This window comes from Pelophylax lessonae (assembly GCF_965119305.1).
Source record: "Pelophylax lessonae genome assembly, chromosome: 1".
NCBI lineage: Eukaryota > Metazoa > Chordata > Amphibia > Anura > Ranidae > Pelophylax > Pelophylax lessonae.
The window spans coordinates 368,661,820-368,675,400 of NC_138768.1; positions in this window are offsets into that span (position 1 = coordinate 368,661,820).

Genomic DNA, 13,581 nt, shown 5'->3' on the forward strand with positions numbered 1-13,581 from the left:
TACATTAAAATGGCTTAAAAACACTCAAGAATAAACTGGTAAATAAGCTCATCGGTTTCCAAACAGACGTCCAGCAGGGGGGTCGTCTTGGCGCGACCCTGTGTACCACCACCGGCCAGCGGTGTGGAGTGGAATGTCGCAGTTGCAGGAAGGTGCCACTGTGCTGCAGAAACCAGCATGAAACGCTACCGGAAGTGATATCAAGGGGAGCTTAATCTACTGCACTTAAAAGCTCCTTATTTCTGTTTCTATATTTATACCAGAGCTTCCTTCACTTGTATGGAGTGCTGTTGAAGTACATATCATGCTGCCTGTCCATTGATCTCTTGCCTATCAGTGCCTAACGTTTATTCTGACTTAATTGTTCATCAGAGAGCTAATTTACCTAGAGCGCCCTATATACCATTTTTTTGGTTATGCACAAAAAATGCACCCTATTCTACTTTTGACTGCACTGGTGTAAACTAAGGCCTTTGGAACACATGGAAAATATTGTGCCTGTGTTTTTGATGCAACTAAAAATACTGAACTGCATTTGATGTGAACCTGCCCTTAGCATGTTACCTTGCTATGTTCTCTTGCAATGTTCTCCTAACCTTCTAGTTTCCAGTCCTATCCTACTTTCTCTGTTACCACCTACAGCTTCTATATCCTTTGCCTTGATTTGAATATTTGATTGTGTCCTTTTTAGGCATTGTTTGTGTTTATTAGCCATTTGTGGGGTTGATTTACTAATACTGGAGAGTGCAAAATATGGTGGAGCTGTGCATAGTAGCCAATCAGCTTCTAACTTCTGCTTGTTCAATTAGGCTTTGAAATAACCTAGAAGCCGAATGGTTTCTATGCGGAGCTGCACCAGATTTTGCACTCTCTAGTTTACGTTTTAGAATACTTTTCTATTCAACATGAGAATCACAGTTTATTGTAGTGAACCTACTTTAGTATTCATGTAGATATGTACAACTGCGTGTTTTCTTATAAACACATTTTTACTATAGGGGTGCTTAGTATAGATATAGTATTGGAAACAAAGAAAGTATATAATAAAAATCAAAATTTTATTGTATAGAAGATATAAAATTGTATGCTGATATTTACAGGATACAAGCAACAATATAATACAATATTGGAATTAAAAGCATTTGCAGTAGACAATATTTTTGACAAAAATGACAATTTTCCAGTGTTTTAGCAATTCCTACATAGGGGTGATTATCAAATACCCAAAAACTCATCCAAGAGGGAGGTCTCTATGCAGGATAGCGGTGAAAACCCAGAGTGTCAACCCAACATGTTTCTCGGCCTTAAAGCCGCTTCCTCAGGGGTACTTTCTCTATGGGGTATCACTTGGTGAATATGTCAACACTGAGAGTGAAGAAAAAAACAACAAGCAATGAGTGTATATATAACAATATATCACATAACATATAGCCAATCATATGCAATTTTACACAGATCCATATAAAGCTATGCACTGTATTATATTTCTAGTAACAATAATTGTAAGTATGTTGAAGTATCTATGTTCTCGCACCTGTCTGATAAATCAAAGGGTCAGCAATGGTGGAGGACCTGGACCACAAGGTAAGGGGGACGATTCCCCCGGGGGCGGGCACGGGAGCTCAAACCACTGAACCAAAAATTGCTGCTGCAATAAGCAAGTATCTTTATCTGAAAATTGTAAAAACAGACCACATATAAATATAACTTCAGCTGTCTTGCATGGGATGGTGTATCCACCCACCAGTGGTGGTCCATCCACAAATGCATATAAAAAAAAGGGATAGGCATATATGTATATATATATATATATGAGACAGCTTGACATGATCGGGAGAAAGAACCTCCCAAACATAACAAACAACCTCCAATGTGTAGCAATAATAGAATATGGGGTATATAGATGTATTCTTACCCCATAATTTCCGGATAAAACAAAAGGGCAGGGAACGGGTATATTGGTTGTAGTGAATCTCGGGTAGCAAACAATGTCCACCACAGGATCCTTAGCATACAACCTACAAAGGTGCAAATAACTGGTTAGGAAGGATCGCGGTAAAAAAAAGGGATATTTCCATAGTTCAGATGAAGCAAATAGGAGATATTACCTGCGGTAGTGTGGCTGGTGGCGTGCCGTCCCTGCAAACTGCCTGGGAGGAACGCCAAGAAACTGTTATATAAGGTGGTTCAAGAGCTCCACCCAGGATGACGTAGAGGGAACTGCGTCCCAATCGTACATCCGGGCTGGCGCCGGGAATGCGCGTCGCAAACAGCGCAGGCGCATCCGCCGGACGATCACCCGCCAAAAGGCGGTCGCGTCATCCGTCGCACAAAAGTGACGTCACCAGGCGCGGCCGGAAGTGACGGCGTAAATCCGGCGTGTAGTCTTCCTCCCCTGAAGGGGGTGGAAGACGCACCCAGCGTCACGTGTCCGCCGTGGGGGAGGTACCCTAAGCAGTCCGTCAAAAGACAGGAGAAGGTCCGTACATTGCTGTATACAAAGGCTCCCAAAAGGCATGGTGCGAGACATAGATCTGCAAGAAAAAACAAATAACCATAAGTATATACCAAATACTCAAAATAGATAATCCATTTAGTTATAAAATCCAAAAGGGGAAGAAAAATATATTTATTTCCATATAGACATATAAACCAATTACATCAATGTATCAAAGAGGTATATGAATGAATAAATCAAACATGGGAAATACTCTCATGGAAGAACCGGATATAGCCTTAATTAATAATAATCAGGAGATCCAATTATCCGGGTGTAGTACAATATGAAATTATCCTAAATAAATAGGAGGCAGAGATATTGAGGTGAAGGGCAGGAAACAAGAAAAGATAGATGGGAGAAAAAAATGAGGGAAAAAAGGAAAAACGAAAGACAACAAACAAAGAACAAAAAAGAAGAAAAGGATCCAGCTGACACTATAAGATCACAAAAAAGATTTATATGAATGAGCTTCATTTAGTCCGGGAGGGGTGGTGGCGTTAAGCCTTTCTATCCACAACGCCTCTTTTTGTAAGATACGTTGGTCCCAATTGCCGCCCCTAGGGTCTGGGGGGATAATCTCCAGAACCCTAAAGGAGACACATGCGTTGTTAAAACTATGATGTAATCCGATATGACGGGTGACCGGTGTCAGAATTTTTCCGCCACCAGAATAATACATGTGTTCACCTATTCTCTGTCCGAGCTGTCTGAAGGTTTTACCAACGTAAAACGCTGAACATTGGCATTGCATTAAGTAGATCACTCCACATGTGGAGCAATCCGCATAGTTCCTAAGTCTGTGGTTGTTCCCATTTGGTAAATGTGTGACAGGGCCCTCCTCAATCCAAGGGCAACGTGCACAGTTGCCACATTGATATGTGCCATGCCTCGTCTTGGATTCAGGGGGGTTGCAGATATAGTGGCTTCTAGTAAGCAAATCCCGAATCGAGGTTGCTCTTTTAAATACCACTTCCGGAAATTCTTTCACATATTTAGACAGTGTGGCTTCCTCACTGAGGAGGTGCCAGTGTCTCTGGATAAGGGCTCTCAATTGTAAATGATTGTCTGAATATTGGGTAATAAATCTTACAGTTTGGTTAACATTGGTCTTATTTCTCTTTTGCAAAATGTCCTCTCTGTCCAGTTCCTTGGCCTTATTAAAGGCTTTTCTCAGAATCGTCCGAGAGTATCCTCGTTCCAATAATCGAGTTTGTAACAATTTGGCTTCCCGAAAGAAGTCTTTGTCTAACGAACAATTTCTACGTATGCGCAGATATTGCGCATACGGAATACTGTTTTTTAAGGATGCTGGATGAGCACTTGATGCATGTAACAACATGTTACCGGCGGTTGGTTTCCGGTATAAACAAGTGGTCACATAACCATTGGTATCTCTACTAATCTCCACATCCAGGAACACAATTCGTTCCGGGTGGAAATTATAGGTGAATGTAAGATTAAATGGGTTGGTGTTGAACAAGGATAGCATTTCCTCAAGTTCAACTTTGGAGCCTGTCCATATAAGAAATAAATCATCAATATAGCGAAACCAGTGTGTGACATGTTGGAGTTTAGAGGCTAGGGAGTCGTCAGAGGAAATGTATTGCTCCCACCTCCCCAGGAATAAGTTCGCATAGGAAGGTGCGCAACACGTTCCCATGGCGACTCCCTGCCTCTGAAGATAGGTAGTATCCATAAATGTAAAGAAATTGTGTGTGAGGATAAACCTCAACAAAGCCAAAATGAAGGAATTATGTGCCCGTGTGCGTTCACACGGGTCTTGCAAAAAGGATTCAACCGACCGGATGCCCTCCTCGTGTGGTATGCTTGAGTATAATGCCTCAATGTCAACCGCCACGAGGAGGGCATCCGGGGGTGTTTGGATCCCCTCGATGTGTCTTAAGAGATCAGGGGTGTCCTGAATGAACGAGGGCAAGGACTGGACAAAGGGACGCAGAAAGAAATCCACATATTTACTAGCATTTTCAGACATAGAGCCTATACCCGAGACAATGGGTCTCCCCGGGGGTCTATTGCGATTTTTGTGGACTTTAGGTAAAGTATACAGTGTGGGGATACGAGGATGTTTGATCATAATAAAATCATAAATATCTTGGTCAATGGTGCCCTGCCATAGGGCTTCAAGGCATAAATTTCTTAACTCTTGCTGAAAATAAGTGGTGAGCTCTGAATGGATAGGGGTATACCATTGGCGGTTATTTAACACTTCTAGGCACATAGTTTGGTATTGGTCATGTGTCATTAAGACTATGTTGCCCCCTTTGTCAGAGGGCTTTATCACATAGTGGGGATTGTTTTGGAGTGATCTCAATGCTTGCTTTTGGGAGGAACTCAGATTGTTCTCAATTGGTTGCCATTGAGTGCGCTTTAGATCTCTTATGGTTTGACATACAAATGCCCATATGTGTGGGCTGATGGTCAGATCTGGAAATCGTTGCGATTTCGGTTTGAATATTTTGCGTGGGGGATTCATATGGGTCTCAGGTTCAACCAGAGGAGGAGGAGGATCTGGTCCCGAAAGGTCCATAGATCCCTCCTCATATAGGAGCATGAGATCCCTTAACGCTCGGATTCCTCCATTGTATAGTGTTTTAAACGCTCTGTAAGTTCAATTTGTAATTTTTTCTGTTGCCGATTTTGGTCAAAAATGAACTTGTATGTCAAGTTGCGAGCAAACAAGTAGACGTCCTTGATCGTGTCGTAGACGTCTAGTTGTTGTGCTGGACAAAAACCCAATCCCAGTTGTAACACTTGGGTTTGTGCACAAGTGAGGGGGATATCCGTGAGGTTAATAATATTGAGTGTGTTGGGGTTTGTTTCTAAGGGGGTGTAGCTACGGCGGACACGTGACGCTGGGTGCGTCTTCCACCCCCTTCAGGGGAGGAAGACTACACGCCGGATTTACGCCGTCACTTCCGGCCGCGCCTGGTGACGTCACTTTTGTGCGACGGATGACGCGACCGCCTTTTGGCGGGTGATCGTCCGGCGGATGCGCCTGCGCTGTTTGCGACGCGCATTCCCGGCGCCAGCCCGGATGTACGATTGGGACGCAGTTCCCTCTACGTCATCCTGGGTGGAGCTCTTGAACCACCTTATATAACAGTTTCTTGGCGTTCCTCCCAGGCAGTTTGCAGGGACGGCACGCCACCAGCCACACTACCGCAGGTAATATCTCCTATTTGCTTCATCTGAACTATGGAAATATCCCTTTTTTTTACCGCGATCCTTCCTAACCAGTTATTTGCACCTTTGTAGGTTGTATGCTAAGGATCCTGTGGTGGACATTGTTTGCTACCCGAGATTCACTACAACCAATATACCCGTTCCCTGCCCTTTTGTTTTATCCGGAAATTATGGGGTAAGAATACATCTATATACCCCATATTCTATTATTGCTACACATTGGAGGTTGTTTGTTATGTTTGGGAGGTTCTTTCTCCCGATCATGTCAAGCTGTCTCATATATATATATATATACATATATGCCTATCCCTTTTTTTTATATGCATTTGTGGATGGACCACCACTGGTGGGTGGATACACCATCCCATGCAAGACAGCTGAAGTTATATTTATATGTGGTCTGTTTTTCCAATTTTCAGATAAAGATACTTGCTTATTGCAGCAGCAATTTTTGGTTCAGTGGTTTGAGCTCCCGTGCCTGCCCCCGGGGGAATCGTCCCCCTTACCTTGTGGTCCAGGTCCTCCACCATTGCTGACCCTTTGATTTATCAGACAGGTGCGAGAACATAGATACTTCAACATACTTACAATTATTGTTACTAGAAATATAATACAGTGCATAGCTTTATATGGATCTGTGTAAAATTGCATATGATTGGCTATATGTTATGTGATATATTGTTATATATACACTCATTGCTTGTTGTTTTTTTCTTCACTCTCAGTGTTGACATATTCACCAAGTGATACCCCATAGAGAAAGTACCCCTGAGGAAGCGGCTTTAAGGCCGAGAAACATGTTGGGTTGACACTCTGGGTTTTCACCGCTATCCTGCATAGAGACCTCCCTCTTGGATGAGTTTTTGGGTATTTGATAATCACCCCTATGTAGGAATTGCTAAAACACTGGAAAATTGTCATTTTTGTCAAAAATATTGTCTACTGCAAATGCTTTTAATTCCAATATTGTATTATATTGTTGCTTGTATCCTGTAAATATCAGCATACAATTTTATATCTTCTATACAATAAAATTTTGATTTTTATTATATACTTTCTTTGTTTCCAATACTATATCTATACTAAGCACCCCTAGATATAAAAGTCCCAATATACGCCCAAAAATATACCTTCCTCTTTATACATTCAGATGGGGACGTGGTGCTTTTATAATCAGTTACAATTGGTATGAGCTGGTCTACCCTTTATGATTCTACATTTTTACTATAGTCCTAATTTTTGGCATATAAAAAGAATATCAATATCTTCTCATTATGAAATCTATTTTTTTGCATTGCCCTTTAGTCATTTTACAGAAACAAACCATAGTATGTTGAAATATAGATCAGTTATATAATCTGACTGGAATTACTTCTACACTTACATCATCACTATTAGTTGTGCTTTTCTACTACCCTTTTCACATATTTCTTCATCCTCTCTTTGCTAACCTAATAAAAAAAAAGTCAACTGTCACTAAATTTCCATATAACTTCCAATTTGCTTAATAGAAATTCAAAAGCAATTTTAAGTCTTTTAAATCTGCTGCTTAAAATAATAATAGCTGCTTGTGCCATGGTCTATTTTAAAGGCCCTGTCGCCTAGTTTCAGGTAAGCCACCCAGATGCTTCAGTTGCTAAACAAAAATGGAAACTGCCCCATTGATATCTAGCATTTAGAGCAAACCCAAACATACAGAACGCTGCATTCATGCTATCAGGAGCTTGGGTGTCTATCTATTTCTTAGTCTGGCTAAGAAGAAAAATGCTGACTATGACCTTAAGAACACCATCCCTACAGTCAAGCACAGAGGTGGAAACATGAAGCTTTGGGGCTGTTTCTCTGCTAAAGGTACAGGCTGACTTTGCCGTATTGAGTGGCCAATGGATGGGGACATATATTGTAAAATCTTGGATGAGAACCTTCTTCCCTCAGCCAGAACACTGAAGATGGGTTGTGGATGGGTCTTCCAGCATGACAGTGACCCAAAACATACCGTCAAGGCAACAAAGGAGTACCTCAAGAAGAAGCACATAAGGCACCACTCACACCTGACGGTATCGTTTTAAGGTGTTTTTTTTGGGCGTTTTCAAGTGTTTTTTCGAGCGTTTTTCAGGCGTTTTTTCTGGCGTTTTTTGCAGGTGTTTGGAGGCAGGCATTGACATCTAACAGAAACGCATGTAATCTGCCAAAAAAGAAGCTCATGTACTTTTTTGATCTTCAGGCATTTTGCTTCAGGTGACAAAATGCTCATATGTGAACAGGGGCCATTGAAATGAATGGGATTATGCTTGTTGGGCGTTTCGAGACTTAAGAGCTGAAAAATGCTCAGGTGTGAACAGGGCATTAAGGTCATTGAGTGGCCTAGTCAGTCTCCAGACCTTAATCCTATAGAAAAATATATGGAGGGAGCTAAAACTTTGAGTTGCTAAGAGACAGCCAAGAAACCCTAAGGATTTAGAGAGGATCTGTGAAAAAGAGTAGACCAAACTCCCTCCTGTGATGTGTGCAAACCTGGTAACCAACTACAAGAAATGTCTTACCTCTGTGCTTGCCAACAAGGGGTTCTCCAAGTACTAAGTGGTGTTTTGCTTGGGGATCAATCACTTATTTTACTCACTGAACTGCAACTTAATTTACAGCATTTTTTATGCATTTTTTTTCAGGGTTTTTAGTTGATATTCTGTCTCTATCATTTAAAATACACCTATGATAAAAATTAGACCCTTCATTTCTTTGTAAGTGGGCAAACTTACAAAATCTGCAGGGGATCAAATATTTATTTTCCCCACTGTACGTTACGTATGATACTGCAACTCAGAAAACACACTCTCTTCAAAACAATACTTTTCTATTCAACATGAGAATCACAATTTATTGAAGTGAACCTACTTTAGTATTTGTGTAGATATGTACAACTGCATGTTTTCTTATAAACACATTTTTACTATAGTCACAATTTTTGGCATATAAAAAGAATATCATCTTCTCATTATGAAATCTGTTATTTGCATTGCCCTTAAGTCATCTTACAGAAACAAACCATAGTATGTTGAAATATAGATCAGTTATATAATCTGACTGGAATTACTTCTACACTTACATCATCACTATTAGTTGTGCTTTTCTACTACCCTTTTCACATATTTCTTCATCCTCTCTTTGCTAACCTAATAAAAAAAAAGTCAACTGTCACTAAATTTCCATATAACTTCCAATTTGTTTAATAAAAAATCAAAAGCAATTTTAAGTCTTTTAAATCTGCTTCTTAAAATAATATTAGCTGATTGTGCCATGGTCTATTTTAAAGGCCCTGTCTCACAGTTTCAGGTAAACCACCCAGTTGGCTCAGTTGCTAAACAAAAATGGCAACTGCCCCAATTGATATCTAGCATTTAGAGCAAACCCGAACTGAGTGACAGTTGCACACAGAACGCCGCATTCATGCTATCAGGAGCCTGGGTGTCTATTTCTTAGTCTGGCTGTCCTGCAGATCCCTTCCCCAGGTCTCTCCTACATGGAAGCCCCACTGCCTCTTCTAGGCCCCTCTGAATAGTTTTAAATATCATATTAAAGTAGAACTATGGGCAAAACTTTTTTTTTTTATATATATATTTTGGATAGAGTAAGGGGAAATTCTAAGCCCTGATCGATTTATTTATTTTTTTACCATCTGTGTCCCATTGCAGGGATTTTCTTCACTCCTTGTTCCATAGCCAACATCCCTGCAAATTAAGGGTATCCATTAGAGACCCCCAGGTCAGCAGAATTAGTGTGCCTATTGGAAGATTTCCCCTCTATTACTTTTCTGAGGAGAACTTAAAAGTTGGGATTTTCCTTTACTTTCGCTTTCAATGACAATGGTAAACAGGACAAATAGAGAATGAAAGTCCCCCAATGGGGGTACAGACCGCAATAAAAACTGACAGGTGTTCTAATCCCTCTGCACTCTGTCGAAAACAAAAAAAATGCCTTTAGGTATACTTTTAAGGGAAGGTATACAGTATATGCCTGGAAGCAGCTCATTCCTCCTATCAAGGCACAAGGACACACCAGAAGCCCAGCAGCGCACAATGACAGCTGGAGGCGTCCAATGTGTGCTGGAGTGCAAGTAGGCAGTAGATGGCTGCAAAGAGTCTGCAGGAAATAAAACCGCTGAGATGCAACACAAAGGATTAAAAGGTAAAAAAGGGCACATTTGTGTGTATTGTGTTCTTTTGATATTTCATATTTCTGCCTACTCACAAAAAAAAATTCTCTGCAGAATTCTAGATTTTTAAAAGTTTACCTGTATATCCTCATTAGGGAACTATTAGAAAAACTAGGTAACATTCCCAAAACACACAAAACACATCTAAAGGGGTTGTAAACCTCAGGCATTAAATGTGAACAAAGCATATCCCTATGTAGTGTGTACTTTTCTCAATCCAGAGGACCAAGTGTCACTTTTTTGCTGCCTTCTTCCTCTGCTATCATGAGTAACTTTTAATACGTTTTCCTGACACCAAGAGAAAAAAGGTAACATATGAGGGAGCTCCAGCACGCAGCCTGTAATTGACAGCCTCAGCTGTTTCTATGAGCTGTGTGAAGGAGGGGTGTGTCCCTTCCCACCAATCAGCTCTCACTGATCTCACTCACTGCAACTACAGCAGTCAGAGCAAAACTGCTAGAAAAAAAGCCTAGGCAACAAAAGCTACACATATCATAGTGGATTGGACTGGAGTCAGTGGAGGACTACCTCTGCAATATGGCACTCACTGCAACTACAGCAGTCAGTGCAAAACTGCTAGAAAAAAAGCTAGGCAACAGCTAGACAGTAGATTGGATTGGAGTCAGTGGACTACCGCTTACTTACTTTAAAATCACTACTGCACTAGTGATTTAAATTTATTGCAGCAGTGAGTAGCGCTCTACTGCAGCAGTAGTCCACTGGCACTGACTCCAATCCATTGTCTAGTTTTTTTCTAGCAGTTTTGCACTGACTAAACAAAGAAGTTTATCTTGGTCTCATCAGAGCACAGGACATGGTCTTCAGCCAACTGTTTTAAGACTTTCTTGTGCATCATCATTAGAAGAGGCTTCCTTTTGGGACGACAGTCATGCAGACCAATTTGACGCAGTGTGCGGCGCATGGTCTGAGCACTGACAGGCTGACCCCCCACCCCTTCAACCTCTGCAGCAATGCTGGCAGCACTCATACGTCTATTTCCCAAAGACAACCTCTGGATATGACGCTGAGCACGTGCACTCAACTTCTGTGGTCGACCATGCTGAGGCCTGTTCTGAGTGGAACCTGTCCTGTTAAATCACTGTATGGTCTTGGCCACCGTGCTGCAGCTCAGTTTCAGGGTCTTGGCAATTTTCTTATAGCCTAGTCCAGTGGTGGCGAACCTTGGCACCCCAGATGTTTTGGAACTACATTTCCCATGATGCTCATCTACACTGCATACAAGCATAAGCATCATGGGAAATGTAGTTCCAAAACATCTGGGGTGCCAAGGTTCACCATCACTGGCCTAGGCCATCTTTATTTAGAGCAACAATTTTTTTTTCAGATCCTCAGAGTTCTTTGCCATGAGGTGCCATGTTGAACTTCCAGTGACCAGTATGAGAGAGAGTGAGAGCGATAACACCGAATTTAACACACCTGTTCCCCTTTACACCTGAGACCTTGTAACACTAACAAGTCACATGACCCTGCGGAAGGAAAAGGGCTAATTGGGCCAATTTGGAAATTTTCACTTAGGGGTGTACTCACTTTTGTTGCCAGCGGTTTAGACATTAATGGCTGTGTGTTGAGTTATTTTGAGGGGACAGCAAATTCACACTGTTATACAAGCTGTACACTCACTACTTTACATTGTAGCAAAGTGTAATTTCTTCAGTGTTGTCACATGAAAAGATATAATAAAATATTTACAAAAATGTGTGGGGTGTACTCACTTTCGTGAGATACTGTAACAGGATATTACATTATTTTGATTATTGCATGTTTAAAAGGAATGTAGTGTTTCCTTTAGAGTTTGACCTATGAAGCTGAAGGCTTACTGGTTTTTGATCAGCAGGCCACTTAAATGTGACTATACTTGTAGTTGTTTTCTTTAGTTTCCAGTTTTGTCATGGAAAGGCTATTCTGCCAGTGGTGTGGAAAGTACCTTGTGTTGTAATTAAGTCATGTAGACAGGTTGTCTTTGTTTTCTTTGCCTTTGTCTAGTCAGGTAGCAGCTGTTCATTGCAGTGTACAGCGGTGTACTCTCGAATGCAATTGTTTTAGTAGGACATCTTTCAGATGTATGTTATGTGGATCTTTGTAGCGTATGAATGATTATAAATATATCTTCAAAAGAAATGACAGGATAATCATTTATAGCAATTAAAGAAAACAATATATAAATTACATTCTTACATTTTGAAAAGCACCCACATCCTTTTAGTTTGATTGCTTTAGAAGTGTATAACATAAAAAAAAACTAACGTAGGGAAACAAAAGACTGAAAAGTTTTGACACTGATAAATGTGCTATCTTGGTGAGTACTACAAACAAACTCCTGAAATGACCAAACTGACATCAGACAGTCAGGGCTGCTGTTAAAAATCATGGGTCCCCATACAGCCTACCTGGCTTTTTCTTTTTTTTTTACATTCTTTTAACAGCTTTGTTAGGGGCCTTTGGTGAAATATCAGGGGGTCTAAACACACCCCCGATGGCTCACATTTGAGAAAGAGAAAGCACCTGTCACTAAATAAAATGGTTAGCTTATAGTCCTGTTTACACCTTGCTTTTGCTTTGTTTCGGCTTTTCTTTAAAAATGATACCCCATGTCACTTTAGTGGTGCTTCAGGATCTTTAAAGCCTCCGAAGAAGTCTATGACATAGCTCTCTTGAAGCACCTGCAGCTTTTGAGGGGCTTTAATTTAGCTTTAGCTTTGCTTTGTTTTGGAGAAATTGCAGGTATAAGATGTCAACTACAATGGTAAATATAGTAAATACAATGTGAAAGTCCCAATAGGAGGGCGTAACGTGTATGGGTGGGAGGAGCCGAAGCCCCTGATGTCATAATCAGCCATTTGTATCAGCGTGGTGAGCTGACTGAATGCATGTTTTTCATATATCCCTGTGAGTATTTTATAATCCCTTGTTCTGTTTTAATAAATATTTGAAAGCAGAGAGCACAATGGTTTTTCCGTTTTATTCTTTGACATGTTTCATTGATGACTGAGGACAAGTAAAGAAGTGAAGTAGCGTTATTCAGTGACGGGAGCAGGAAGAATGTTAGAGTACCATCTAAAGTGGAGTTCACCAGGGCCATGATGACTCTGTAGTGGGGTCAGATATTGGAGGTTAGCAGGCACTTTACTTGGAGGTGATGGGCACTCAACACATTGGATAAAAACTATATGAAGTATATGAACTGTCACTTAATTTGTACACAGCAGTGCAGTTTTATGCATGGGACTTTTTTTTACTATATTTGCCATTGTAGTTGGTGCACTTTGTTTTTTCTTTTTTAATTAGTGTATAATTTATTATGTGATTGCACTGTACTTATACTTTGCACTATATGTTTTTGATTGTATTTCACAATAAAGTGAAAGCAGCAGTCTCAGCCTTGGTTATAAGGCATATGATACAAAGGTGATATTTGCATGACTATTTGAGGTGGTGATTGCACTGATTATATTCTATTACACAGGTATGAGATATAAACACACACAGGGTATCTGCTGAACTTCAATAAAGCTTCAAAAAAGCATCGCCGAAGCATCATCAAAGCACTACTGAAGCATCACAAAAGTATTGCAGAAGTATCAAAAACACATCAAAAAAGCATGTTGAAGTAGTAGGTGCTTTCATGTGGGTTTAAGTCACAGCAAGT